Source organism: Canis lupus, chromosome 16, assembly GCF_003254725.2.
Source record: "Canis lupus dingo isolate Sandy chromosome 16, ASM325472v2, whole genome shotgun sequence".
Classification (NCBI taxonomy): Eukaryota; Metazoa; Chordata; class Mammalia; order Carnivora; family Canidae; genus Canis; species Canis lupus.
Genome location: NC_064258.1, coordinates 60,136,549 through 60,150,334, shown reverse-complemented (window position 1 = coordinate 60,150,334; position 13,786 = coordinate 60,136,549). Strand labels below are relative to the sequence as shown.

Below are 13,786 nucleotides of genomic sequence, written 5' to 3'. Positions count from 1 at the left end.
CTGTCACCAAAAATGGGGTGTTTCCCTCCTACCATCCCCAGGGCCCCAGGTCGCCGGTATTCCACGTCTTAATTCACGTGTGCAGTCCTCACGCGATGCACGTTGAAAGTCTGGTTTTACGGTTATGCATCAAGTAATAAACTGAAACTACCTCCAGTTATGTCGTATGCAGGCTGAACAAGCCTGGGATGATTTTTTGTTTGTTTGTTTTGTTTTTTAAAGACAAGAGGTAAACCCAGGAGTCACTGACGAAAACAAAGCAACAAGGAGCAGTAAACGCCCCATTTCCTATTTATGGGATAACAGAGTCTTCACACTATTTGACGCAGCAACGGCCCCTTCCTGGGTGGAGGAACCGTGAGTCTGAGGGCCAAGAATGAAGGGAGATTATTGCGTCGTAACATGGGGCCTGGGAACCACGACGCCCCAATGTCTTGTGTTGGCGACCCTCCTGTTCTCCTCCAGCCCCTGTGGTGGGAGCGCACCTCCCTCTCGCCCTGCCCGGGGGCCTGGGCCATGTTCAGACGGGATCCGGTGCAAATCCCGGGATCCTTATTTTATGTTAAATTAGCACATAAAAGCCCCATGAGCAGAGACACCCTGTTGGCTTGAAGGATTGTGTCACTGAGGATCAGCAAAGTGAGGGCTGGGTGGTGGGGAAGGCCCCTTCAGTCGCCGCCCAACCAAGTCTCGTATTTTGTACGAAGGCCTTGTAAAGTGATTTAACAGAGAGCAAGATGCTGGCCCCCTAAACACGGCTGCGGAATACTTGGGAGATTTTTAACTAATTATCTTACTCCAATAAACAGTGAAAAGAGGCACTGAAATTTTATGTGTTCAGAAAAGGGACTAAAATGAGTGATGAAAAGACGGTAAATAAAAACGTATACGAAGCGTTGAAGTAATATCTTCTCAAGCAAGAGTGACGGTGAGGTAATCTGATTATAAACACAGATGTCTGGAAATTTCATTACACAGCTTGCTGATTAGGGAGCGCTACATCTGGCCTTGAGGCAAGCACTTGGGCTGATAAAGCTATTCCACTTGGAATACTTTATTTTTCATTATATGCTCAATAATAATGTGATTAAAAAACAAAATTGCATTCAGATCGTTCTGTGGCTGTTCATGTTCTCCATCCCACGGGGAGAGCGGGAATCGTGTGCCACCCCTGCGTTAAGGATTTCATCGGGCGCTGAGACTCACCTAAGACATTGAATTTGTGCCTACAATAAACGAAATTATTTTTGACAGATTTATCATAAAAAAAAGGTTTAATATGCACAAGGTCCTGCGAAAGTAGCATCTTGCGGCCCGCTACAGATCCTGCTGACGATGGTCACACTCCACACAGTGGCGGGGACTGACGGGATATTTAACCCGCTAGCGACAGTGGGAAACTCAGAGCTGGTTTTTCAGATGCGTCCAGCGGTGAGAAATCGTGGACGTATCTCCGTCCCACACGCGAGTCCCCAGCACCCCTATCACCTGGGGAGGAGTGGACATCCATCCCGCATCTTGATGAGCGCGGCCCACGTCAGCATTACAGACACACGCAAACAATGTAGGAAAATATGCAGATAAAGCAAGACCTTACCCACGATGCCACCGCGGGGAGAACTGTGCCAGCGTCGCTCCCGGGATGGGAACCAGAGCAACAGAGGGACGGACAGACAGCGAGGGAGACACAAGACCATCCTCTACACGGGGTGTTTCTAGGATCAAATCCAATTTGCTTGGGTTCATTACAAGAAAAGTAGAAAGAGTTCAACAAAAGACTGACATTAAGATACGTGTGTCTTTGTTTCAAGGTGCGCCTCGCTAAAGACAGAGGAGCAACACCAAGCTTCTAAGAATGCCAAGAGGGCTGCGATCATTACGAACCACGAGTGTCCGTCTCCCGGTTGTGCGTGGCCCCCTGCTGTAAGGACAGAGATTGAACGTGCTTCCGAGTGCGTGACTCTCCGCTCAGTACTGCTTACCGCCCGGCCATGTGCAATAGCTTCTCTAACCTCCTCGTAATCCCACACGCGTGTCTGACGCTGATATTCACGGAGAAATGCTCCACTCTTCCTCGCTCATAACCTCTACGTTCTCGGGCCCTTCATTCGCGTCCCTTGGACGTGGTGGGTAGTAGCCATGGGCGTTTCCTTCGGCCAAGGCTTGCGTGTGCTTGGGGCCTGCTATTCTTCATTGCTTGCTGGTCACTCCTGCCTCCTTGGGCTCCTACACACGTGTGGGGCAGTTTTGTTACCCTCAGAATCCCTTACTCCCCCGTTCCTTGATTGGAGGCGTGTTTCTTGATCCTATTCATCGTAGTTTCACGATTAGGCCTCATGGCATTTCAGATCTTATACGACGACGCTTCCAGTTTGCTGTATCATTGTCAAGAGCGGGAACGAATTCTCCAGACGCCATGTTCCCACCTTCTGATGTGTGTTGTGTGAGGAAGTGTTGACTCAACGGCCTGGGTTGGGCAAACCCTGCATATTCCTCAGCCAGTTTGCACCCCAGCCCTTGCACAGCCTCTGGGCCCTGAGCCTCAGGGATATTGTGTGGGGTAGAGCATTTCTGCAAGGCTGAGGCCTCGAGCTCATACCCGTCTGCTGAGGTAGTTCATGCTGAGGACGTGATCGGCGGCCAATACCTGCTGTCCTGCTGGGGCTGCAGAGCGTCCATCCCTGAGGTCGCAGAGGTCACTAAGGCCACAGAGGTGCTACAGGCCTACACCATGGGCTCCCCAGGAAGACCCCTGGACACCCAGGCCAGAGCAAGCATCCCTGTTGGCAACACTTGAAACGTGTCACCTCTCATCGCAGGGAAGATTGTGTCCCATGCAATTCCACCGAGAGAGGCTCTGTGATCTGGGGTGTCCGCCCCCAGAGCCCTGAGAAGTAAATACCTGCTGTCCACGAGCCCCCAGTCTATAATATTCACTTACAACAGCCCAACCAGACCAGGATATAGTCTTTTGCTCATCTATCACTAGGAGGAAATGCACCTTGAATTTCCAAAACCCCAGACCCTCTAGTCATCTATCTCAGAGCGTTCATGACTATATCGACCCTTTAAAATTCATTTTACTGGGATGCCCGGGTGGCTCCGTGGTTGAGTGTCTGCCTCTGGCTCAGGGCGTGACCCCGGGGTCCTGGGATCGAGTCCTGCAGGGAGCCTGCCTCTCCCTCTGCCTGTGTCTCTGCCTCTCTCTCTGTGTCTCTCATGAATATATAAATAATAAAAAAATAAAATTCATTTTACTAAGAGATGAAAAAGACACATTCCTAGCTCCGTGAAAAACTTAGAACAGAAAGTCGTTTCCAAGTTTCTATTAGCACGTGTACCTGACTGCACTTATGCTGAGTGAGGAAGGAAAGAGCTGACCTGGCCGTCCCCTGGAGGCCGGAGAGGCACCGGACGTCAGCGCGGGCACCGGGTGGGGACCCACAGCCCTGGGTGAGGGGCGCTGCGTGTGGCCGAGGCTGCCACGCTGGTCTTGCAGAGACACCCACAAGAGAAAGATCACCTTGCCTAATTTGAGAATCCCGTACACGATCTCTGCATTTCTCCGAGCTGAGGCAATCTATTGAATTTTTTAGATGACTGAATCTTTCAGGCTGAGTTTTAGAAAATTTAGAACATAAGTAATGTGAACTTTATTATTTTGAATTTTTTATAACCTCTTAAATTGATTTGAGTTCAGTTTTTTTGTGTTGTTGCTGTTGTTTTACTTTTTAAGAAATTAATTTTGGGTTTTATCATTCTTGCCACTTTTTGTAGGGGGATCCTTTCTATTTTCTTCTTTTGTAAGTACGCGTCGTGTACCTGTAAGGTGTACCATGAGAGGACAGCCAGGTGCACCCGGACGCCGTGACCTGACTATCACGCCACGCTCTTGAGCGATCCCTTCACACGTCACCGTTTCCCAGTGTGGTGAGGGCACCCGGAATCTGCTCCCAGCATCCTCCCGGCAGACGACCCGGTGTCATCAGCTGCGGCCTCTCGCCTGACGTCAGAGCGCTCCCTTAGTGGTCCTGCAGAACGGCTGCCTTCTGCCCTGTGGCCGCAGCCCCCTCAGCCCTGGCTGGTCCCTGGGGCCAAGCCTGGAGCCTGTCCGCAGGGGTGACCTCGCACTGGGATGGGCCCGGCCCTGAGTCTGAGGGGTGTCCTGGTGCACGGGAGGGTCAGGGATACAGTCTGAGCCCCAGGTGAGCAGACGCTGTGTCCACAGGGGCCAGCCCGGAGTCCGGGTCTGTGGGGGCCGGCCTGGCCCAGGGAGGGGCTGCAGCTGTGTGAGCAGGTGCCTGGGCCGGGGACGCCGGCCTAGCCCTGGTGTGGGCCGTGGGGGAGACATGGGGCCTCTTCAGTTGGGCCAGAGTGATGCGCTGGGGGCGGTGGCTGTCCCTCCTCCTCCTCCTCCAGAGCCCCTTTGCCCAAATCTGCATCCACCATGTGCTGGGATCTCTGCCCTGGTCGTGGAATGATGAGGAGAGTCCTGGTCATCGGAGGATTGTCTGGGCGCTGAGGGTGAGAGGTTTAACTAGCTCCTGAGTCCTGCTGACCCCACCCTCTGTCCCTGGGGCCGGGGGCTGGCCACACAGCACCTGCCTGTGGTCCTCAGCTCTCCTCGCAGCCTCCCTTATAAACCCCAAGTCACAAGTGAACATTTGGGGTTCCGGCCCACAGAATGGTCTTGGAGAAGGAAGAACTGGGGAACAATCCTCCAATGACCCCAGGGACTCCCCTCATCATCCTGCTGGCTCATCCGACTCCTCCCGGCACTCCGTGTCTAAACCCGACCTGTGGGCTTAGTACCTGACCTCAGCGACTGCTCCTCTCCCTTGCTTCTCCCAAGCCGGGGGATTGTGTCCTACTTACTGCCCAGAGGGATGTGTCCTTCGCCTGCTGCTTTGTCTCAGAATCCCCATATTTCCCGTCCTCTTGCACAGATTCCATCAGCGCACCTTCAGGAACCTTCCCCCAGTCTTCATGCCAGAGCTTCCATCTCGAGGTGGATTTCCTCCCCAGGATTCGTATTGTACTCGGATTTGACTGCAGCCATGGAAGAAAGCACGATTCTCATTTTCTTTATTTTCTGCTTCTATTATTCTCTGCGCGAGCTCTTCTCTGCTCTCCGTAGACTCCACAGAAGGCTTGTCCACATTGCTCAGTAAAGAACGAGCTGCCGCTGCTGGCTCCCGTGCCCTCCAGCTCCCCCAGCGAGCCTCGGGGCCGCACTGTACCACCCTCTGGCATCCCCAGAGCACTTTCCTGTTTGCGTTTGCTCAGAAAGTCCATTCTTTGTCTTTCTTTCCGGAACCTGGCAGCGAACCCTTGCCACCTGCTTTGTTAGTTGTAGGGAGGTTTTGGAGGATATGCTCCCTATCACCATGGAAGAAAACAAAACAAAACAAAAAACAGCCACCACCTCTATACAATTTCCAGTTTTTCTCTACCTATAAAATACATTTACTTTCTACACATTGGAATCATTGACTTTGGGGAGGAAAGGTCTACAGTATAAGAAAGATAAATGAAATGACTTCCAAGAAAGAGCGAGACCTTGTCTCTGATCAGTGGATGTAAGGGATAGTTCATTTTATGGATGACTTCTTTTTTTTTTAATAATAAATTTATTTTTTATTGGTGTTCAATTTGCCAACATACAGAATAACACCCCCCCGTGACGGAGAACGGAACACACGAACTCAAAATATGCCAGCTTGGCATGTGGGTCATTTGGGGTTGAAGACAATCATGATGGCCTAAGAGACTCACGAAGAGGTGCTTCTTTTCTTTTTGCTTTACTTCCCCTTAAAAATCTACCTTGGGGGCCTGTGCCAGGAAGACAGCTATCGCCAGAGAAAATATATCAGAAAGACTGAGTTGTCTGGCATGTGCACTTGCCCAAGACTTGCTCTTGCCATTTACCTGTGAATTGTCTTCCTCCCTTTTGAAGCCTCGGGCCCCGAGCTCCTTCTCCTTAGCTCAGGATGGCATATGTGCCCCAACTGCCTGACTCTCTGGGGCCCCATGCTTTTGGGCCTCCCTTGTACATACGACATTAAATTTGCTTTTCCCCCTCCTGTTAACTTGCCTTGCATCAATTTATTTATTAGACCATCCAGAGAAGCTAAGAGGAAAGAAGGGAAACTTTTTCCCCTATAGCAGACAGCATACTGCTATTTTTCTTAGTTACAGTGTCATAATATTTAAGACACATCATTCCTTTTTTTGGCTACTAATCTTAACTAATAACTAATTTAAACTGCTAGTAGGTCACCAGTATTTTCTGTGAAGCCTATTTCTTTTTCTTTTTTCTTTTAAAGGGTATTTTATTTTAAGTAGGCTCCATATGCAGAGTGGGGCTGGAATCAGAACCCTGAGATCAAGAGTCACATGCTCCACTGACTGAACCAGCCAGAGGCCTCGAGGCCTATTTCTTTATTTTTCTAGTTATGGTATGGTAATCTTCACAAATCCAATTTCTGAGGTTTTTTTATTTCCTTAAAAACTTTAAATCTCCTTACTGATTTTCTATCTACTAATTCTGTCAATTACTGAGTGACAGAAGACTGTTTGCATTCTCAAAAGAAAAAAATTACTGTGTTTGTCTATTCAGTTTTATTAATTTTTGCCACATGTGTTTAAGAGCCCTGTTGTTAGGTGCGTACACATTTAGGACTGTGTTACTGTCTTGGAGAACTGACCTGGCCCCTCTGTCCATTATCTTCATCCCTCATAAAATTTCTTGTTTGTTACTAATGAAGCTTGTCAAGCTTTACTTTGACAATTTTTTGCCTGTATTATCTTCTTTTATCTATTTATTTAAATTCATCTATGTCTTTATATTAATGTAGACAGTTTGGTTTGATCTTCTTTTCTATCCAGTCAGGTTAGCCTCTGTCTTTTCATTGGGGTATTTGAAAAGTTCGCATTTAATGTGATTTTTGACATATTTCTGTGCATCTGTATGCTTTCTCTATTTTTTTAATCTGTAACCCTTTCTCTTCCTTTTCTATATTTTTAAAATTATTTTATCTTTCTTATAGAATTAGTATTTATGCTTTTATCAAAGGAAGGTTAGTGCATTTTTCTAGTTTTTTTTTTTTTTTTTTTTTTTTTTTAATGACAGATATGCCCTATTGATATGCACTCAGAGAGGAGTAGCTAGCTAACACCAGAAGGGGCAGGTGCTTATGTGTGTGTATGTTGGGGGGTTAGTGGGGAGAAGAAGAATGACATTTACATAATGGCAACTAAAAGCCAGATGTTTTACCTCCATTTACCCTTCAACTCTGAAAATAGTGTCATCACTATTTTCAAATGGTTTTACCCCTCTTCAGATGCTCATGATTTTGATGACACTATATATATTCTGAATCGAATGTCTCTGAAGCTGATTTGACATTCTCAGATAAAATATATTTATTAATATATATTCTTATAATATATTCTAATGTATTCCTCACCCCCTAACCCACACTGATTTGAAATATTATGGGAAAAGCTTACCACAAATTTAACATCATATCACTTGTTTTAAATATGGCACTCAAGCTTTCTAGAGTGCTAATGACATTTAAAATACTGTCATTTTTAAACAGTTTTAAAATTTCAACTGTTTTTTTAAAAATGTTCTCTTGGCAAACTTCTAATGTTTGCTAGTTTCCAATTAAAGGAAATGCTAAATAACAATCCAGAATTCATTTTGAGCATATGTTCAGGTGAAATGAAAGATGGGCTTTTTAAATGACATAATTAAAAATGTGTAAACATCAATGTTCTTTAAAATGTAATTATTATTTTTAAAAGCATTGTAAAGAAATGAAAGTGATGATTATCTAAGATGATAATAAGAGCTTTCTCAAGGTTGACTTATTGTTATAAAGAGATATATATGTATATATTATGTATCTGTATACATATATCTCCTATCAGGATTACTTTCTTAGATATCCTGGAGCCCTGAAAGACTATACCCATATTAAAGTGAATACTCGTGGTATCTACATCCAGGAAAAGAGTTTGTTTTTTAAATGGTGACCAGGGAAAAATCTTAAGTGATCATACTATTCAAACTTGGCACTGTCTTCTCCAATTTATCCACCTAAAGCCTATTGGCAGAGAAGGTTCTTAAATCACTACATTCCTCGGGGAAGCAATAATTGAGTTCTGCACAACAAATATGTCACCTAACAAATGTCTCCATGCCTGAAATAAGTGTAGACATATGCCAGGTACAATGGTAAACACAATGGATGCTTTATTTTATTTCTATAGGTGAACATTTTAGCAGACCCCCCGAACACTAAAATGATTGCCTACACTCCCATTTCTAAAAAAAAAAATAATAATAATAATAATAATAATAATAATAATAATAATTGTGGGTTTATCTGAGATTTCATTTTCAGAAGTGGAAAACAAATATAGAAGAAAAAGATATTTTTTTCCTACCTTGGCCAGAAGCTCACATTGCTCCATCGGTGGTTTTGGGTAGGTATTTGAAATGAAAAGTCAAGGGCTATCACAGGAGGAAATTTCTGCTTATATTGGTTACTTGTTCCAAATTCTGCCTTAAGAAATATGAACTTAACTTCTTCCTATAACAGTTGTGAATATCCTTCTCAGAACGTTTTACCAACACCTGAGTGGATTTTTGATAGTTTATTCTATTAACCAATAATAATAATAGTTACATTATTTTTTTATGTGTGGATTATGCATTTTTGATCAATCTACAAACACTTCTCTTTATTCCCAGCACAGTCTGGTCTAATGGAAAAAGTAAAGGACTAGGAATGGGACGACAGTAAAGCAGATTCCACAGCCTGTGGCATGCAGAAAATGACCAATACAGGTTAATTGTTGTTGCCATCACTGATATGTGGGGCCAATAAATGCATGACTTTGGGCAAACTGCTTGAATTCTCTCATATGTTAAAGTGGCCTGTCTACATTCTGGGGTTGCAACAATAGTATATGAGATGAAAGAGGATTAAAAATGCCTTGAGAAATGAAAATTGACAATCTAAAATAAGACATTATCATTACCCCCAACAAGCTTCTGGACTTGCCTCCTCATTAGCTGGTGCATGATCCTGGAATGCAAAGTGGTTTTATCATTTACTGCAAGAGGTAAAATCAAGTCAGGAAAGCCCACTCTATGTACAGAGGATATAATCCACACTAACTCTAAATATAAGGCAATACTGGCTTCCTCCACTTGTGGTTTTCAAATCGTAGCTTGACTTCCACCAATATGGACAACTGCCCACGGGCTATGTCTGGTGCCTCATCTCCTTAGTTAGCCTCACCTGATGTAGAAAAGTACTCCCACATTGGCTCCGGGAAGGTGCTCAGAGAGTTACCTGTAGGTTGGATCAATACTCTGGTTGGCGGTAGCTAACTCTGATGGAGGTATTCACATAGATAATGTGTCCCCAGTGACCCATTTTGTCCACTCAAATAAACCAAGTCTGTACAGATCTTCAGGTGATTTTCTTATTTTAAACCTTTCAAGATGTTGTGCAATCTAAACACAGTGCAGGGATGGGGAGAAGTAGTCATGGCCAATAATGGTTTACTCTGTAATAAGGCTCCACTCACTAGTCTTGCTTGTAAACATCCAAATATGGTGATTGGAACCTCTTTCCCATAATCCCAGAAACACCACTCCACTGATGTAAGCTCTGAGGCATGTTCAGATTGGTGCGTAGGTAGCAGCCTTTGGCATCAAAGCACTGGGATAGCTAGTACTTCCCAAACACAACACCCATCCTCTCACCATGCCAACACACAGGCATGACCAGGGTGTCTACCAGCCTTCAGAGGCTTCCTGGGCTGGCAGATGATCATCGGGGGAGCTGTCTCCCCCAGGCCCTGGTCCTCCTACTGTCACTTCCCCAACACACCATCACCAGATGACAGAGCATTGGAAGATGCTGTTTAAGATGGAGTAAGAATAATAAGTTATCCAGATGCTGCCTTCATCAGCTTTGGCAGTGGACTTCTCAGGCAGGAGTCCAGAGCAGCCACTGGCTGAGGAGGTGCCATAGATCAAGCCTCACTGATGCTGGTCTTCTCTATCGGGACCAGCTCCAGCTTGCCATCATGTGTGATGTAGGCCTAGCAGACCTGTAATGTCTCATGGGTAGCAAACCAGGTATCTCCCAAGAACCTAATGGGCACCCAGTTGCAGCCTAGTTTAACCTCAGTGTTTGGGCTAGTTTCTTCAGCATAGGTCAGCGGTAGCTTGGAAGCAGTAAACCAGAAGCTACGTGAAGCTCTTTCTTATAAGATTCCATGTATACATTGGTTTTGGACTCAACCTCCACAGCATCAGTGGCAAAGTCCTTGAGGACATCTGTGCTGTCTTCCTTCACCAAGAGGTCAGTGAAGTTGGAGGAGGTCAATGGGGCTGAGAACTTGCATTTCCAGAGACTGATGGTGGTTTGCAGGGCTTCCTGCAGCGCATCTACCTCACTGTCCTCACACAATAACTGGCAGAAGGTGATGTGGGGGGAAGATGCTGTGTGCTTTGTTCTTCTTGTAGCTCTGCTTTGACTGTTGCCCAAACCAGGAGAGCTTGTGTGCTGAGGGGCTGGTGGGTTGGAGGTAAAGGATGTATTGAGGTCATCCAGAAAGGAGTCACCAGTGTGGGAGAACCACCAATCCCATGGCTTTTGAACACTTCTTCCTCCTGCAGATGCCAAGGCTTTTTGTCATCTATAACTCTGGTCAGGGCCCAAACCAAGGAAGGGACAATACTCTCAATGTTAAACCATCCACCCAGCACTTAATTTAAAGCCTTTGAGAAACTGGGTCTCAACCCAGATCTATAAAGAATTGACTTCTGGGTCTACTACCTAGTCAGCAGTGACTGATATATTCCTCACCATGGAGCAGGGCTGCTCCATGGGCGATCATGGTTGCCCTACCTTCTTCACCTGGTCTCTAGACTCCCACTTTCATGACTATATTACAACTTTAGAAGCTCTTTTCAAAATTATAATAAATGAAAAATTAAACCACTGAATGCTTAAACACTACAGTTAAAAAAGAGACAGTTAACCTTTCTCCTCAATCCCTACCTTATGGAGAAGGAAGGATAATCTCACTTAAAAAAGGAAGCATACAACTTACACCAAGTTATTGATATGGAAATTCTCAAACCATGAAAAGAATCCCTATTGTTTTACATAGTTAATATTGGGACCAAAGAAGCAAAATGTGATATGGTTAGTACCGGGGTCTAATTTGGGGTCTGCTGTGGAAGACCTTAGGAATGCTGAATATATTGTTGAGCTTTTCTGACTTTTTTTTTATTTTAAAATGAGAATATTGGGAGTGATGGGGTGAGACCCTTCCACACTGAGTCCTTCATATAAATCAATGACAAAATCTGGGCTGATTATGAGTAGCCACTTGGGGGTATAGGAGAATGAATAGAATCAGGGAGATGGATGGGGAGTCCATACATAGAAAAGAGAGGACAAGATAAGTTCCATTTTAAGGGCATGTGGCTCTGAGCTAAGTTGACATTGTTATGAGTTGGCAAGAGAACTGGTAGGAAATGTATAGTGATCTTTCTGTCAAAAAAGCCCCAGAGAACTGATACTGGAGAATCTGTGGGTGCTGGGGGGAGCTTTGAAGTCCCATGGGTAAAAGATACAGGGTGAGGATGCCCATATCACTGACTCATCACAGGAAAGTGCATGTGTGAAAGAGACAAGCGCAGCCCAACTAAAGACAAAAAATCTAAATTGGGACTGGAGCTGCCATCCAGCGTTTCAGCCCAAGTCAAGCCAGGGTCATTACTTGTTAAAACAAAAGACAGTGTGCAGAAGAAAACAAATAGCTTGAGGACAGATCAAATAAGGAGATAGAAATTTTCCAATGTAAGCAATAGAAAAGAAAAGGGTTTAAATATATATAAATGTAACACTGGCGACCTGTTAGTTCATATGAAGTGGTTCAGTATTATATATAAATGTAGATGGAATTACTAGGCAGAAGAGAAAATGGATGAGAAAGTCTTTGGAAGAAATAATAGCCAAAATTTTCCCTAGTTTGATGAAAGATGGGAATCCACAAATACAATAGCCTCTACAGTAGATGTAGTTTTTCTTCTGCCAAAAATCGAGGTTGCAAACTATACCCAAACACCATAAACAAACCAGAAATCACATTTATTCCAACCTGGGCTTCATCCCTGGGAAGGTAAATGGACAATGCACCCTGCTCTGGGGGTACAGCCCTCTGGGAGTCCAACAAGAAGCCCGAGTAAACTGCTTCTTGGCGGATTCCAAACTCACCTTTATGTTCTCCTATCTCCATGAATCTGTCAACAACCCTGCACATCCTCTCAGCCACTCTGCTGCGACTTTCTGAAATGATATATCTTAGGGCCTGAATGGCCTTGAATGCTGAACTCATCTCTTTGGGCTTCCAGGACATGACTCCACAAAGCTCCACTCTCAAGGACTTTCCAGATGCCCTTCTTTTCATATTTCTTCCATCCTTTCTTTTATATCTTCCATAATTTTAAATGCACTAATTCATGATAGCTTTCAATTTCACTTATTATCTAATATGCTAAATGTCACAATTTTCCTTCAGACAGATTTCATTTCTTTTGTTCCAGAAGAGTTGTTGTCAGGAGGGAGATTGGCTTGGGTACCATTAGGTGTTCATTTGGGTCCTGAATAGAGGTCTAGATTTGATCCTTATTTCTGTGACCCTCCAGAAGAGTACACGGACCTTAGAAATATTTACCATCTTTTACCTTCTAAACAAGCACATTTATATAACACTATCTGAAAAAAAGTATCCTTATTTTTGCTCCTATTATAATTTTTTTATATTTGTGTTTATTTAAGCAGTGACTAATTATATTTCCTAATATTTAATATGCTTATTCATGAATTAGTATTTTTTTTTAGTTTCTGATGTAGTTTTCAATAATTCATCAGTTGCATATAACACCCAGTGCTCATCACATCACATGCCCTTCCTAATGCCCATCACCCATCATGAATTAGTAATTTTAAAATCATTTTTCCCTTAGTAGGTAACATGCTCCGGTGCAGCTTCATTCTTGAATTGTTCTTTCAGAAATTATAAATTGTCTCTTGCAGTTTTGTCTGAAATTTTCACATTATTTTTGGTTTTGAATAATGATGTATTGGATTATAGTGGGAAATTATATTCCACTAATATACTGGAGATATAATAAATTGTTAAATGGCTTACCAACACATCGCCTCCTCTGTTGTTTATGTGAAACTTTTGTCAATTAATATCTGTGCCAGTTAGCTACTCTGTCTTCTTCACTGGTTATCTTAGAACTTCTTCACCTCCCAACCTGCCCAGGCTTGTGTGTCATTTAATTTTAACGTGTCTGGAGATGGGTTTTTATTTATTTCTCTTGCTTGAAACATACAGCGTTCCATGTTGTCATTACTTCATTTATGCTATCTCTCATTTGTCCTCTCTATTGTTTGTTTATCTTGAAGTGTCATTGCATCTTAAGATCCTGATGCTTTTGGCTCATGTCTCCTTCAACATTTTACCAGGAGGCCTAAGAGTCACCTTGCAAATTTACTGATCTTGTTTTAAGTACCCTTTCCCTAAAAACCACTAGGGAATCCCTCTTTTGTTTCTGTTAAACATTTGTTTTTTAGTACACCCCCCCTGAATCGTATTTCTAGATCTTGAAGTAAGAGAGTTTAATTTTTCTTATTCTAGCTACTTCTGAAATTAGAAACTAGAAATTATTTTGTTT

At 43.9% G+C, this 13,786-nt stretch overlaps 1 pseudogene; it reads right to left on the bottom strand.

Moving 5' to 3' along the window:
- Positions 1-9,367: 9,367 nt before the first annotated feature.
- On the bottom strand, positions 9,368-12,459 carry LOC112659152 (ubiquitin-associated and SH3 domain-containing protein B-like; annotated as a pseudogene).
- Between the last annotated feature and the right edge of the window lie 1,327 nt (positions 12,460-13,786).